This window comes from Gopherus evgoodei, chromosome 4, assembly GCF_007399415.2.
Source record: "Gopherus evgoodei ecotype Sinaloan lineage chromosome 4, rGopEvg1_v1.p, whole genome shotgun sequence".
Lineage (NCBI taxonomy): Eukaryota > Metazoa > Chordata > Testudines > Testudinidae > Gopherus > Gopherus evgoodei.
The window spans coordinates 23,745,150-23,760,616 of NC_044325.1; the positions used below are offsets into that span (position 1 = coordinate 23,745,150).

General features: G+C 42.5%; 1 long non-coding RNA gene across 1 annotated transcript in view; it reads right to left on the minus strand.

Moving 5' to 3' along the window:
• Window positions 1–12,377: 12,377 nt before the first annotated feature.
• LOC115649769 overlaps window positions 12,378–15,467 on the minus strand; it is a 71,768-nt gene continuing 68,678 nt past the window's right edge. The window contains exon 3 of the long non-coding RNA XR_003999908.1: window positions 12,378–12,413. This is a non-coding gene — a long non-coding RNA (uncharacterized LOC115649769). The remainder of the gene's footprint in view (window positions 12,414–15,467) is intronic.

Here is a 15,467-nt window from a genome sequence, read left to right on the forward strand (position 1 = left end):
AACAGAACATGTCAGTCTAGTTTAGTTTAAAATTTGCTTTAAAAATATTTCATTAGTGAGCTGGTGAAGATTATAAAATCACATTTCTAAAAAATGCTTGCATAGAGTTTTAGATGCACAATCATCTTTAACCTTAAATGTGTGGATCTTCACACATAGTTTTTTAAATAAATCCTTCAAAAGACCTCCCTTATCTAAAATACACATTTTAATTACTATAGTTAAAAAAAAAAAGTGCTTCCAAGTCTTCCTGTCCTTTCTGTCTATCCCTTCACCACCTCTCCCTCCACTCCCCACTGAAGAGAGCCCTTAAAGGGACAATAGTCCTTCCCTTCCAGATAGCTGGACAAAGAGTTCCCTTTCTTTACTTCTTACTATCCGACAAACTAGTTTTAAAAGAACCCTCCAGCAAAATCAGTACCTTAGTCAGACAAAATCCTTGTTATACCTAAAATCTTTGGAAACATATTTTTTTAAAGTTGGTGAAATTTCATAACCATGTCTCAAAGTAAATTACTGTTCCCTTTTTCTAAAAGCAATGAACATTGTTATGAACACACTAAACCTCTCTGATTAATTTAAAAGAATGTCTTTGTTTCAGTGAGTTAAATATGTAGTAATCTGGAATGCTGGCTTAAGATTTGAGTACATTTAAAATATAAATTCAACTTAGAAATACTGATGAAGAAAATGTAAAACAGAGAAGAGCTGCATCATGTATTCCATTATATGTAATGTTGTATTCAGCAGGACAGCTGACTCACCCTTACTACAAAGTTTTTGCAAATAAATCTCTGACAAACTTCAGGGCATATCAAAAAACCTGTGACTGACATTTTTTATTCCCAAATTTTAGTGCTTTTAATTAGGTACTTTCTTCATGTCCATTCTGCATGAGGGAGAGTGCATGGAAGTCTCTGCGGGGAACTGTGACTCTCCGCCACCATGAGGCAGGCTGGGTATCTCATTATCCTTTGCTGTCAAGTCCCTCCTCCCTCTCCCCCACCAGGCTGTGAGCTTGGGCTGCCATCCGGCATAGGGGCACCAGTTTAATAATACTGCGTAGGCCCCCATAAATCCTAAGGACGGCCCTGGGAGTACAGCAGTTGATTTTAAGAGCCTTTTAGGTTGATGGAACAGTGTTGGTTGTGTAGATGCATTGCTTATAAAATCAACCTAATGCGGCTAAATTTGACCTAACCTCGTAGTGTAGACCTGGGCTTAAACTCTCAAGAAGGGAAAAAAAAAAATCAAATTCAGAACTATGAAATGAGGAATAACCGTCTAGGCAGTAATGCTGCTATAAAGGCTCTGTGGATCATAAATTGAGTATGAATCAACAATGTGGTGCAGTTACCAAAAAAGTTTAATATCATTCTGGGGTGTATTAACAAGAGTGCCATATGTAAGACATGGGAGGTAATTGTCTCACTCTACTTGGCACCAGTGAGGCCTCAGCTGGGATACTGGGTTCAGTTTTGGGCACCACGCTTTAGGAAAGATGTGGACAGATTGGAGAATGCAGAGGACAGCAACAAAAAAAGATAAGATTTAGAAAACCTGATCTGTGAGGAAAGGTTAAAAAAAAAAAAGGGCACGTTTAGTCTTGAGAAAAGAAGACTGAGGCTAGGGGGGAAGAGCTGATAACTATCTTCAAATATGTTAAGGGTTGTTATGAAGACGGTGGTGATCAATTAACCTCCATGTCCATTGAAAGTAGGACAAATAGCAATGAGCTTAATTCGCAGCAAAACAGATTAGATTAGAGATTAGGAGAAGTTTTCTAACTATAAGGGTAGTTAAGCACTGGAATAGGCTTCCAAGGTAAGTTCTACAATCCACGGCATTGCAGGTTTTAAAGAACTGGTTAGACAAATGCCTGTCAGAGATGATTTAGTTTTACCTGCCTCAGCCCAGGGGTCCCTACATTTCTATTATTCTAAGATATTCAAGCACAGGGTCCTGGCAGTGAGCCTGCTCCACTTGCTCTCAGATATGGGGCATTGTGTACCTTGTAAAGATAAATGCAATGCAAGTGTGTATGTACAAAATACTGTGGGCACTTGTACAAGGTTCATGACATTTGCCTGGGTATCAAAGAGCAGGAGGATCAGGCTCAGAGCCTCTTTTCAAAGAGAATCAGACCCGATCGTCAGGAGAACCATGGCCCAAACAAAAGTGAAACTTTAAATATTATTTCTTTTCCCCCCAGGAATTGTGCAACAGATGTGATGATTGGCTCACCTTTGTAGCAGAAACTTCACAAAATGAATCTTGCTTATATTCAATGTCATTTGTTAAGTAGCTTGGTAAAGGACTTGAAAGGGGTCTCCTGGAATATCACAAAAATGGAAGCCATTGCAAATCTCTGGGAAAGCAGCTCTGAACCACTGCATTTCAGTGAGGGACGGAGGGGAATTTAGAGGGGCTACTCAAAAGACCCTTTGCCCTGCCAGTGGCGGAAAGCAGCCTCAGTGGAAATAAGAACCGGACACCCATGAGTCTCGTCAGTAAGTTTCAGTATGAGATGTGGTTCATTGTGACAAAGACCAAAAATAAAAAAATCTGGACACTTCAGCACACCAGAGTCAGGCTAACAGCACACACAAGAGCCTGACTCTCCTTGCGTTTACACAGAACTCCCTGCAATAGACACTTGTGAAAAACTGGTGTAAGTGAGAGGAAAATCAGGCCCTGAAATGAGTGATGACTAGTAAAGGTCTAGAGAGACAAGGATGTGTCTTTCAGGTCACTACAGCCTGAGAGCCACTGGCATATATTAGTATCATAAGATTCGCCTGGATCCCATCACTGCAAGGCCCCAGGCTTGTCATGCTGCAGGCAGCAGAGATACACACCCCATTCCCTCACTAGCAGGGAAGGAGAGTGATCTAAATGCTCACCCACCTCTTTTAGGCCAGGATTATGCTAGAACCTTTTGCCAGTATAGTAATATCGAGGGGCTGCAGGGTGTGTGTGTGTGTGTGGGCAACATTTATGCCAAGACAACTATGTCTCTGATAAGATAAAAAGTGCATTTACTGGTACAGCTTAATTTTGCTCAGGGAACTGCTCTATCAGCAGTACTGGCAAAAACACTTTGCCAATATAAGCTGCATCTCTGCTAGGAAGCTTTGCATTTACAGCTGTACTGCCAAAGCCTTTCTAATGCATACAGAGTCTTAGTTTCCACCATGCAGCTGCTATTGCAGCAACTTTAATGAAACACTGCTCTCTCGGGTGCCAGCTGATATGAGTCAGACCTGTTAGAGGCCAAAGCAATACAGGTGTGGCAGAGCAGGATTGCTGCCTAGTGGTTAGAAAAGGGCATCTGTTCTAACCATGAAATGTTTAGCAAATTACACATAGCAGCTTAATTGAAGTAGGTGCCCAAATCCCAATGAAATTCAATGGGAGTTGAGCATCTAATTCCCTGGGGCATCTTTGAAAATCCAAGCCTGCAGATTACCCCACAGACTTCTGCCAACATGGCTCTGTTGGTCAGGGGTGTGAAGAGGTGCAGTCCCTGATGGACACTGTTATGCCAGCAGGAGCCCCTGGTACAGACACTATTATACTGGCAAAACTGCACTTGTACCTGTACAGTTTGTTTCACTCATGGGGATGATTTTCCTGCACTGTTTTGACAATACAGCTAGGAGTGCTTTGCTGGTATAGTTTCTATACTGGTGAAGGGCTCCTAGTGTAGGAACTCCCTTTGCCTCAGTTTCCCCTCACTGTAGCTTAGAGATAATATGCCTGTATCTCATAGAGCTGGAAGGGACCCTGAAAGGTTATTGAGTCCAGTCCAGTCCAGCCCAGCCCAGCCCCCTGCCTTTACTAGCAGGATCAACTACTGATTTTTGCCCCAGATCCCTAAGTGGTCCCCTTAAGGATTGAACTCACAACCCTGAGTTTATGCAGGCTAATGCTCAAACCACTGGGCTATCCTTCCTCCAGCTCTGGAGGTGCTGTACTGTTGCCAGTACTAAGTGGGATGTAGAGCCAGTCACTGTAGTAAGCCTGGCTCAAAGCACTGCCTTAAAAAAGTTCTCCAGTTCCCTTGCTGTTGAAGAAAACAGAGATAGTTCTAGGCAGCAGCAACAAAAGCAGCTGGGGTATTAATATTTCTGAGCTGGAGCAGGGTGGAGAGAGGGGAGGAGAAAAGGAAGTCACTGCCCTTGGGTGTGATTGCACTTTCTTTTGTAGGCCTTGGGATGGGCCCAGTAGATAAAAGGCCTGTGCTCTCCCTGTGGCAATGAGAGTTGTAGAGAAGAGAAGTAATCAACCTCTCCCCATGAGCAACTTGCTTGTTCTGCAGTCTGTGTTTTGTACATTTGTCCTAATCTTTCCTCTCAAAACTCTGTAACTATAACTCCTAAAGCATTCTGCAGCCAGAGAGTGTTTGCCTGGACTTGTGGGGTTAAGCATGCTTTGCTCAGGCAACATTTAACTCTTATATGGAGATATATCTATCTCTCAGAACCCAAGGGGTCATTGAGTCCAGCCCCCTGCCTTCACTAGCACAACCAAGTATTGATTTTGCTCCAGATCCCAAAGCAGCCCCCTCAAGGATTGAGCTCACAACCCTGGGTTTAGCAGGCCAATGCTCAAACTACTGAGCTATCCTCCCCCTACCTATATGAGTATGTTATATATAAGCCATTTGCAATAAGTGGTGTCCAGATGAGCGATCGATACTGGAATATTTTTATTCCAATGGGTCATTGTGGACTGCAGTTTATACTTCACATTGTACCATGTTATGGAGCAGAAGAACAGTCTCTTATGTCTGAAATATGATCTATTTGTGTCTTAATACTTCAAAATACTACAAGCATCCACGCACCCCTCTGGAGTGGGCCTGTCAAGCAGAGTCTGGGCCTTTCCACTCCTTGCTGATATTTACTCTAACCCCTCTAGCACTTCTTCCCTCACGCAATGTACCAGAAACCAGCCACCAGGCTGCAGCAGGCTTTGCTCAGTGCTTCCCTTCTTTCCCCCTCTTGTCTGCAGCTATGGCTTTTGGCTGTCCCAGTGGGGCATGAAAACTCTGCCTTCTGATTTAGTAAATTCAGTCCCCATTCAGTCTCTGCCAAAAGCCTTCCCCACAATTGGGGTTTTGATTGGAGAGGTGGATCAAAGGAAAACCACCTCCAATTTCCCTCTGTCCTGCCACCAGCCCCTGTTCTAGAGATGAACTACACAGCTCCAGCTCATCTCAAATGTCAAGTGGAGCGAAGGGGTGGGAAGGGGATTCTCCTCAAATTTCCCTAATTATAATGTCCAGGGCTGGCCCTCATGGTTTTCTCACGCTCATAGGGTCAAGTATTGCTGTTGATCAGGCAAACATTCCCATCAGACTCTGATGCTGGATGTTTTAACTTCTTTTCTGCTTACATACACATTTCCTTGCCTGCTTTATTCTCCTCTCCTAAGTCTCCCTGTCATAGTCACATGTCAGTTTTACACATGTGCCAGCCCTGGAATATCTCACACATTTGGCAGTCCTGTCACACATTCCCACAGCCAACTGGATTCTCACGTGCCCGACTGGGCTGAGGGACAGTTGCAGGCATCGCCTGCACTTCTAGCTTTTGGTGGCTAGAGACTGCTTTGGCACCTGCTGAGCAAGCAAGGTACTGACCCAGGGCCAGGAATGAGCGACTGGGAGGAGGAAGCAGGGGCGGCAGATGGAGAAGGTGGCTGGGGCACAGCCAAAGAGGAGGGGCCCAATACACCTGCCCTGGTTCCCATCCCCTGCAGCCAGCTGCACCAGGCTTCCCCCAGCCCCCTGGACTTCAGGAGTCCAACTGTACCTCCACCCATCTACCCACCAGTAGCAGCCCCAACATTTCCTGCCTCCATAAGAGTACCCTGCTCTGCAGCAACCCAGTACCCACCCACCCCCACAGCAGCCCATTAATCCACAGCAGCACCAGCCCCCACCTACTCTCCAGCAACACCCTCAGCCCCAGTAGCTACCCACTCAGACTCCCTCAAATACTTATCCATCTACCCACCCAGCCAGCGTTGCCAAGTTTTGTGCAGCTCCTTCAACACTGCTCAGGGAAGCGTGTGTTGATGATAAGCTTACATTTGTGATTATATGCAAATATTGTTAATGATGCAAATTCATTCATTGAAGAATTTGCATGAGATGTCACATGGAGAACAAATCTAAACAGCTATGATAGGCCAGGCCACGTTCTCAGCCAGCCTCTAATTCTATGCACACAGCTGATACTGTCTGCAGAAGGGAGCAACATCTACTTTTGAGCAGAGAAGTGTGATTCCCTAGCTCTAAGAACATAAGACCATAAATACACCCATAAATTCAATCCAGGGTATCCCCACACTTTCAATATTGCATGCTGTTCTGGTCACCCCATCTCAAAAAAAGATATATTAAAATTGGAAAAAGTACAGAAAAAGGCAACAAAAATGACTAGAGATATGGAACAGCTTCTATATGAGGAGAGTTTAAAAAGACTGGGGCTGTTAATCTTAGCAAAGAGGTGACTGAGAGGAGATATGACAGAGGTCTATAAAATCCTGAAGGGTGTGGAGAATGTGAATAAGGAAGCATTATTTACTCCTCCTTATAACACACGAGCCAGAAACCACTCAATGAAATAAATAGGCAACACATTTAAAACACACCTTAGGAAGTACTTCACACAACTCATCGCCAAGGGATGTTGTGAAGACCAAAAGTATTATTGAGTTCAAAAAGGACTAGAAAAGTTCATGGAGGATAGGTCCATCAATGGTCAGGGACACAATCCCATGCTCAGGGTGTCCCTATATCTCTGACTGCCAGAAGCTGGGACTGTACAACTGGGGGTGGATCACTCCATAAATTGCCCTGTTCTGTTCACTCCCTTTGAAGCATCTGGCACTGGCCACTGTCAGAAGACAGGATACAGGCTAGATGGACCATTGGCCTGACGCAGCATGGCCGTTCTTATGTTCAGGTGCTAGCTCGAGCTGAGCTAGTGTGGGTACATCTATGTGAGCTGGGAATCACACCTCCAAGATGAAATGCAGATGAAGCCTCACACTGGGGTGTAATTTCAGTGACTTAATTCGAGTTGCTCCTGATCTGCACCTATTGGAGGTCACTAGCTTCTTTGTGGAAACAGTAGTACACTATGCAGCTTCAGAAAACTCCCCCTCACCCTTGCTGTGCGAGGACACTGAAAATTTGCCAAGCACAATGCATTTTGACGGACAGGCAGATTTCGTTTGGAGTCAGCAAGAGAATTTTGATGCAAAACTGAAATACTCAGCTGGCACGTGCATACTGTAAACAGATTGCTGCCAGCACTCCTCCCTGCTGTGGAGAAACTTACAATAGCATCACATTCTCTATGTTACTTGCATGTGTCACTAGGCACAGATGTAGTAGGGGACAGTAAGCTCCAATAGTGTGAGCTCACTGTCTCCCTATCCAGGAAACAGCATGCAGGGTACAAGACTCTGCATGCTTGCTTCAGCTGTTCAAATCTCTAACACAGGCCACAAGGTCAGATTTACACAAGCAGGAAGCTAAAAGTTATGGACAAAAGTAAAGGAATAAGAGGCATAAGAGTAAATAAAATACATAAATGAAGTGACTAGATAGCAGGAACAACCCTCGCGCCGCAAGATTTCAGAAATTAGCATGACCCAGGCAGGGGATGCTGCAGCAAAGAACACTGCAGCTCATCTCCTTCAACAACACAAGCTACTGGAAGCACATTATACATATCCTCCACTCTGCACTGGCTTCCCATAGAATGTCAAATCAATGTCAATATCTCAGTCCTTATCTTCAAGGTGCCCTGGACCCAGGATATCTAAGAGACCATCTAAAGCTTTGGGATGAAGACTGTGGTTGACAACTTCACTCCTCTAGCACAATGGAATTCTCTGCAAACAAGGATAAAGCTCCTCTGTGCAGGAGACAGAACTTTCCCCGGGGAAGGTCTGAGACAGTGGAATGACTTCTCCCAGGAACTGAGGATCATCACAAACCTTGCCACCTTCCACTCCAAGTGCAAGGCACATTTCTTTTACCTTGCCTTCTCTAACAAACATAGCAACATGAATATTTTAAAAAGACGAACAATCCACCCTACCAAAACAAGATACTCCATTCCATACAGTTCTCTCCTTAAGAGAGGATGAGAGAACAAACACCACTTGATGGACGCTAGTCAGATTGCTCAATGCACTGTTGGAAGATGGTCAGATACTATGGCAATGAACGTGATACAAGAACCTATCCAGAACAGAAAAGAATTTGAAGAGAACTAAATCTCTAGGAAACTGAGGCTCCGTCTAGAGTAAAATTTGCAATAACTGGATCAATAGATAGTATGTAGCACTCAGAAGAGAGAGAGGCTTGCAAGGAACATGTAGGCACAGAAACACCCTCCAAGAACTAACAGGGTTTTATTACAGACCTTGCAGCCATTTCTCTTTACTGATCAGCTTCACTCTTGCCAAGAAGATATGAACACTATCATTGCCAGGAGGTGTTGGAGATGGATCGGTCATGTGCTTCGGATGGAAACTGATTCCATCACCAGAATAGCAATAAGATGGACACCTGAAGGCAAGAAAAAAAAACAAGGCCACCCAAAAACAACATGGCAAAGAGCTGTGGAAGCTGAGCTGAAAAACCTGGGGCACAGCTGAGGAACCATTGAAAGATTTGCCAGAAACAGACAGGAGTACAGGAGCTTTGTCACTGCCCTAAATCCAGAGAGGTGTAATAGGTACCAACTAACTAAACTAACGAACTAACTTCACACTTGCCTTGCCTTTCCAGAGAATGATTGGCTGATTTGGGTATTGTTCTGTCCCCAGTTCAGCTTGATCTCTTCAGTACTGGTACTTCTGGCTATATCACCTAGAGGAGGGTAAGTTATTGTAAAAAGCCTGGTCACCTGGGACCTGATCCCATGTTGCTAGTCTGTTTCCTTTTTATAAATGGGACTTGAACCAAGCCCCTGGAGCCAAACTCCCTGAGCTTTAGAACTCAGGATCCATCTCTACTTCTCTCCAGCATCTCTGCTGATACGGACACACCTGTCACCTGGTCTCTTTCCCTTCTCCCCATAGGAAAAAATGGAGCTGCAATCCTGCTAGACGACAATGAATTGGTCACATTTTGTGTTATGCCTACAGAGTTACTTTGACCCCCCCTCCCCAAAACAGAATGTTCTTTAGAATTCAGTGTAGGGTACTACTATAGTTACCACAACTGCACATCCAGGAACACTAGTCCTGAAAATATGATCTCAGTCTTCCACATATCTATTATTGCTTATTGATGCATCAAGAACAAAGCTGTGATCTCAGATGAAAGTCACGATTTTAGCTAAAAATGGCAGCATACATTTAATAATATTGTCAATCCCAAATGTTCAAAAATCATGAGACTGTCTTGAAAATACATTTTGGGTTATTTTTATGTGCCTTTTGGGTTTTTTTTTAAACTTTAGAGTGCAGTCAGGTCATATTTTCAAACTTTTCTCTGCAGACAGAAGGATAGAAACACACTTGTTTTAAAAATGAAAGCTCAGATTCTCACATATTCACATGAATCCAGGAGCTGAGGCTTTAAGTAAAACACCAAGTATATATTGTGAGATTCGCTGTAAAAAAAATGGCAAGAGTTAACTGTGCAGATTACCCAGATTGTCACCTCTTTGGCACAGAGGCTGGAGTTGTTCTGTGTTTGTGCAGTATCAAGCAGAGTGGTACTAGGTACTACCATAATACAAATAATAAATAACTTACTTCGTTGATCTGTGACAAAGTTTTGCTAACTATAAGGTAGGGATATAATATTCACCTTTAAGTGCTTTGAGACCTAGGTGCAAAGATGGCTCATTAAAATAAGAGTCTGTGTAGAAAGGCTAGGAGTCCAGCATCAGTATGTGTGTTGCCATATGGGAAAATCTAAGTTTGGAAGAAAGCAGAAGGTAAATGGCTAACAGGAAACAATGCTCCACCCAAGAGGTAGTTATCTGCACTTCAGAGAGGAGTGAAAAGTCCACTGTAAAGCCTACCTCAAAAAACAGTTATGACAGCTTTTATTAGTATGTCCGTGAAACACCTGGATATTAAATGAAAGGCATTATCGAAGTGTAGTGTAGTCCCTTCCAAAACCTTAATAGTAATAATCATCATCAAGATATTTACCAGCCTCATAAATTGAGAAAAGAAGCTATTTTGAAAGACTTTTTGGTTTAAATGTGTTTTATCTATGAAAAATCACAAAATACTGGTTTTGACTATTACTGATGACAAATTTTATATGCATTCTATTTGTGCCAAGTTATAGCTTCTGAAATATTGACAGAACCTTATTTCATTTAATCTTTAATTGTAAAAGGAGTTGTTTGGGAATACTGCCTCCTTAAAGATCCAGATGAGCTAAGAACATTACCCCAGTCTGGTTTATTATTCAAATTCAATTGTCTTCTAAATTAGTTTCCTGTTCTAACTTTTTGGTATGAAGTTTTAATACACGATTGAAGTAGTTTACCAGAATGTACCTAACTGCTGATGTAGCCTGGGAACTCATCATCTGAACTATATTTTAGTCCACTGAAAGTGTAAACATTTAGTGACTTCTTTGAGAGAAATATTTTCACTGTCAAAGATATTTTACATTTAAAAGTAATTGCCTATTCTGTGTATGGCTTAAATAATTATTGTATATTTTAGTATAATTGTTAGGATGCAAAGATCTGTGTTCCCAAAGTCTCAAATTTTATGCATCATCAGTGTCTGTTTGTTAGTCTGTGTGAAGTGATTTGGTAGTGTCTGTCCAATCCTTAGTGGAAAAGTATCCACACTGTAAGAGTTACCAACATAATTGATGACAGACTCATCAGAGTGGGGAAACGGGCCTAAAGAACAAACAGCCATTTCACACTCCTAGAAGTGGGCCTTTCGGTCTTGGGTTGAGGCACATAGGCAGGGCAGCTATGAGATGATAAAGCTTGTACCACATCTGCTCATACTGTATCTGTTCTGTGGTTAGAAAGAGGATTCCAGTCTCCAGGACTGTTAATTTGACACTTAAAAAAAATCCTACTAATAACTGCTTCTTGGAGCAGCTAGTGCTAGAACCCACAAGGGAAGGAAGGAAAGTGGCAATTCTTGACTTAGTCCTAAGTAGAGCACATGATCTGGTCCAAGAGGTGAATATAGCTGAACCTCTCGGTAATAGCAACCGCAATATATTTAAATTTAACATCCTTGTGGTGGTGGTGGTGGGAATACCAATGAAGCCCACCAGAGTAGCATTTAACTTCAAAAGGGAGAACTATGCAAAAGTGAGGAAACTAGTTAAACAAATTAAAAGGAACAGGCATAAGAGTGAAATGCCAGCAAGCTGCAAGGAAACTCATTTAAAACACCATAATAGAGTCTCAAATTAAATGTATACCCCAAATTTAAAAAAAAATAGCAAGACAACCAAAATATGTCACCATAGCTAAACAGAATAAAAGAGGCAGTTAGAGGCAAAAAGGCATCTTTTAAAAATTGGAAGTCAAATCTTACTGAGGAAAATAGAAAGGAGCATAAACTCTGGCAAGTCAAGTGTAAATGTATAATTAGGCAGACCAAAAACAAATTTGAAGAGCAACTAGTAAAAGATTTTAAAAAAATTTTGCTGCCAGTTTTTGTAAGTACATCAGAAGCAGGAAACCCGCCAAACTATCAATGCGGCCACTTGACAATCAAGGTGCTAAAAGGAGAACTCTAGGGAAATAAGGCCATTGTGGAGAAGCTAAATTAATTCTTTGCATCAGTCTTCACTGCAGAGGATGTGCAAGAGCCTCCCACACATGACCCATTCTTTTTAGGTGACAGATCTGAGGAACTGTCCCCGTTTGAGGTGTCAATAGAGGAGATTTTGGAACAAATCAATAATTTAAACCAGGACCAGATGGTATTCACCCAAGATTTGTGAAGGAACTCAGATACAAAATTACAGAACTATTAACTGTGGTATGTAACCTTTCACTTAAATCAGCCTCTGTACCAGATGACTGGAGGGTAGCTAATGTAATGCCAATTTTTAAAAAAATGTTCCAGAGGAGATCCTGGCAATTACAGGCCAGTAAGCCTAACTTCATTACCAGTCAAATTGACTGGAACTATAGTAAAGAACAGAATTATCAGACACATAGATGAACATGATTTCTGGAAGAAGAATCAACATGGCTCTTGTAAAAGGAAATCATGCCTTAACAATTTATTAGAATACTTTGAGAATAAACATGTCTATAATGGTGATCAAATGTATATAGAGTACTTACACTTTTAGAAAGCCTTTGACAAGGTTTCTTAAGCAAAGTAAGCTGTCATGGGATAAGATGAAAGATCCTCTCACAGATCAGTAACTGATTAAAATACAAGAAACAAAGGATAGGAATCAGAATGGAGAAAGAATGGAGTCAGTTTTCAGAATGGAGAAAGATAAATAGCCGGGTCCCCCAGGGTTCTGTACTGGGACCTGTGCTGTTCAACGTACTCATAAATGATCTGGAAAAAAGGGATAAACAGTGAGGTGGCAAAATTTGCAGGCAATACAAAATTTTACTCAGGATAGGTAAGCCCAAAGAAGACTGCGAAGAGTTACAAAGGGATCTCACAAAACTTTGTGACTGGGCAACAAAATGGCAGATGAAATTCAATGTGTTGATAAATGCAAAGTAAAGAAAACTGGAAAACATAATCCCAACTGTACATATGTAACACTTCTCCCAGATGAAGCCAGCAGCAACAAGGGCTGGGTTCAGTATCTAGGGGTTCCTTTTCAACAATACCACACAAAACCGGCTCAAGCCCCCACCCAGTGACTAGGGACAATTACATACCACCCCACTGAGAGGCAATACTTCCCCCCTCTTGCAAGCACAGCATTTGACTGTAACAAAAACTTTTAATAAAAGTAGGGAATTAACTCAGCATTAATTTGGGAAAACACCACAACTAGGGCTCATAAACACAAACCATGAGCAAAAGACCCACACCCAAGTAAGTTGGGCTGTGTTCTTTTCCTGTCAGAGTCTTAAGTCCAGCAACGCAAAAGTCCCTTTAATATGTTCATTCCTTCTCTGTACCCTACTCACAGTTGCTGTCTTTGGCCAATGCAGTCCCAGAGTTCAGAGGTTCATCCGCAAAGTTCACCTCCACCCTCGGTGGAAGGCAGGGGGTGGGTAAGTAGGCACCTCACATGCTGCACTGCTTGGGCACTTGCTCATCACCCCAATGGCCAATTGTCACGCCTCTGCAGGGCTCTGGTCTAGCCCTCTGCCAGCCACCCTGTTAGCTACGTGCCACACCTCTCTGCTAGCTACCCGCTTGCCAAGATGTCTTCAGGGCCCCCACAAACACACACTTAACAGAGCACTCAGTGATTTCAGCTGTTAGTGGGGAGGCTCACTGCTGGTGCACACTGGGCAGTTTTTTGCAATAGAGACACTGTCCAAAGTAGGTCTAATACTTAGACCTAAGTATCAGTGTTGTTAGCTCTGCAGCATATAATAAGACTCTCAGTTGAGTCTAAATTAACTTTTATTAAAACACAGGGACAAAAAGAGCCAGCCAGCCAGCCAGCCAGCCAGCCAGCCAGCCAGCCAGCCAGCCAGCCAGCCAGCCAGCTTTCTCTCAACTAATTGGCTTTTGGAACCCAGGTCCCCTACCTAGTGAGTGCTGTTCAGTTGAGGGTGAGTCCCTCCATTGGGGTAGGCCAGGTACAGTTCTGCTGCCCTCGGTTCACACAACAAGGATAGCAACACTTTATTACTCCTGCCCCAATAACAAGGAGACTAGGGATCCAACACCAGCCACAAGTGATCATTTGGGCAAGCAGTCCCATCATGCTCAGCACATAGGCAAAGTGGGTGTGTCCATGCAAACAAGATCAGCTTCTAGAGTCTTTTTCCATGGCTTATCACTAGATGTCAAGGGAGAGCTCATCCAGACTCCGCTTACACATACAAACTGATAGGATCTAAATTAGCTATTACTACTCAAGAAAGATCTTGCAGTCATTATGGATAGTTCTCTGAAAACATCTGCTGGATGAGCAGCAGTCAAAAAAGCTAACCATGTTAGGAATCATTAGGAAAGGGATAGATAATAAGACAATAAATATCATAATGCCACTACATAAATCCATCATTCACCCATACCTTGAATACTGTGAGCAGTTCTGGTCACCCCAGCTCAAAAAAAAGAAAAAAGAGATATTAGAATTGAAAAAGGTACAGAGAAGGGCAACACAAATGATTAGGGGTACGGACCAGTTTCTATATGAGAAGAGATTAAGAAGACTGGGACTGTTCAGCTTGTAAAACAGGCAACTGATTCATGATTTTATAGACTTCTATAGTGCGGAGAAAGTGAATAAGGAAGTGTTATTTACCCCTTTACATATCTCAAAAACCAAAGGTCATCCAATGAAATTAATAGGCAGCAGGTTTAAAACAAACAGAAGGAAGTATTTCTTCACACAACATATAGACATCTTCTAGACTCATCACCAGAAGATGTTATGAAGGTCAGAAAAATATAACTGAGTTCAAAAACGAATTAAATAAGTTCATGGAAGATAGGTCCATCAATGGCTATTAACCAAGATGGTCAGGGATGCTCCCCATGTTCTGCGTGTCCCTAAGGGTATGTCTACACTGCAACTGGACACCCGCGGCTGCCCTGTGCCAGCTGACTCAGGCTCGGGCTAAGGGTCTGTATAACTACAGCATAGATGTTTGGGCTCAGGCTGCAACCTGAGCTCTGAGATTACAGGGTCCTGGAGCATGGGCTGCAGCCCAAGTGCAAATGACTACACTACAATTAAACAGCCCCTTAACCTGAGACCCACAATCCCAAGTCAGCTGGCACAGGCCAGCCTTGGGTTTTTAATTCCAATGTAGACATATCTTAAGTCACTAACTGCCAAATGCTGGACCACTTGATAACTGACCTGTTCCGTTCATTCCCTCTGAAGAATCTAGCAGTGGCCATGTCATAAACAGAAAGCTAAGGGTTAATGTCTCTTTCACCTGGAAAAAAAAAAGTAACCTGAAGCAGCAACAGAGGACCAATCAGGAAACAGGATTTTTTCAGCTCTGGGTGGAGGGAAGTTTGTGTGTGAGTCTTTTGTTCTTGGTTCTTCTGTCTGCCTCTCTCTCAGCTTTGAGAAGTGATTTCTGTTCCCTGCTTTCTAATCTTCTGTTTCCAAGTTGTGAGTACAGAGATCATAAAAACAATAAGGGTTATTGTTTTTCTTTTGTATTTACATGTCTATAGTTGTTGGAGTGCTTTGATTTGTATTCTTTTTGAATAAGGCTGTTTATTCATATTTCTTTTAAGCAATTGACCCTGTATTTGTCACCTTGATACAGAGAGACCATTTTTATGTATTTTTCTTTCTTTTTATATAAAGC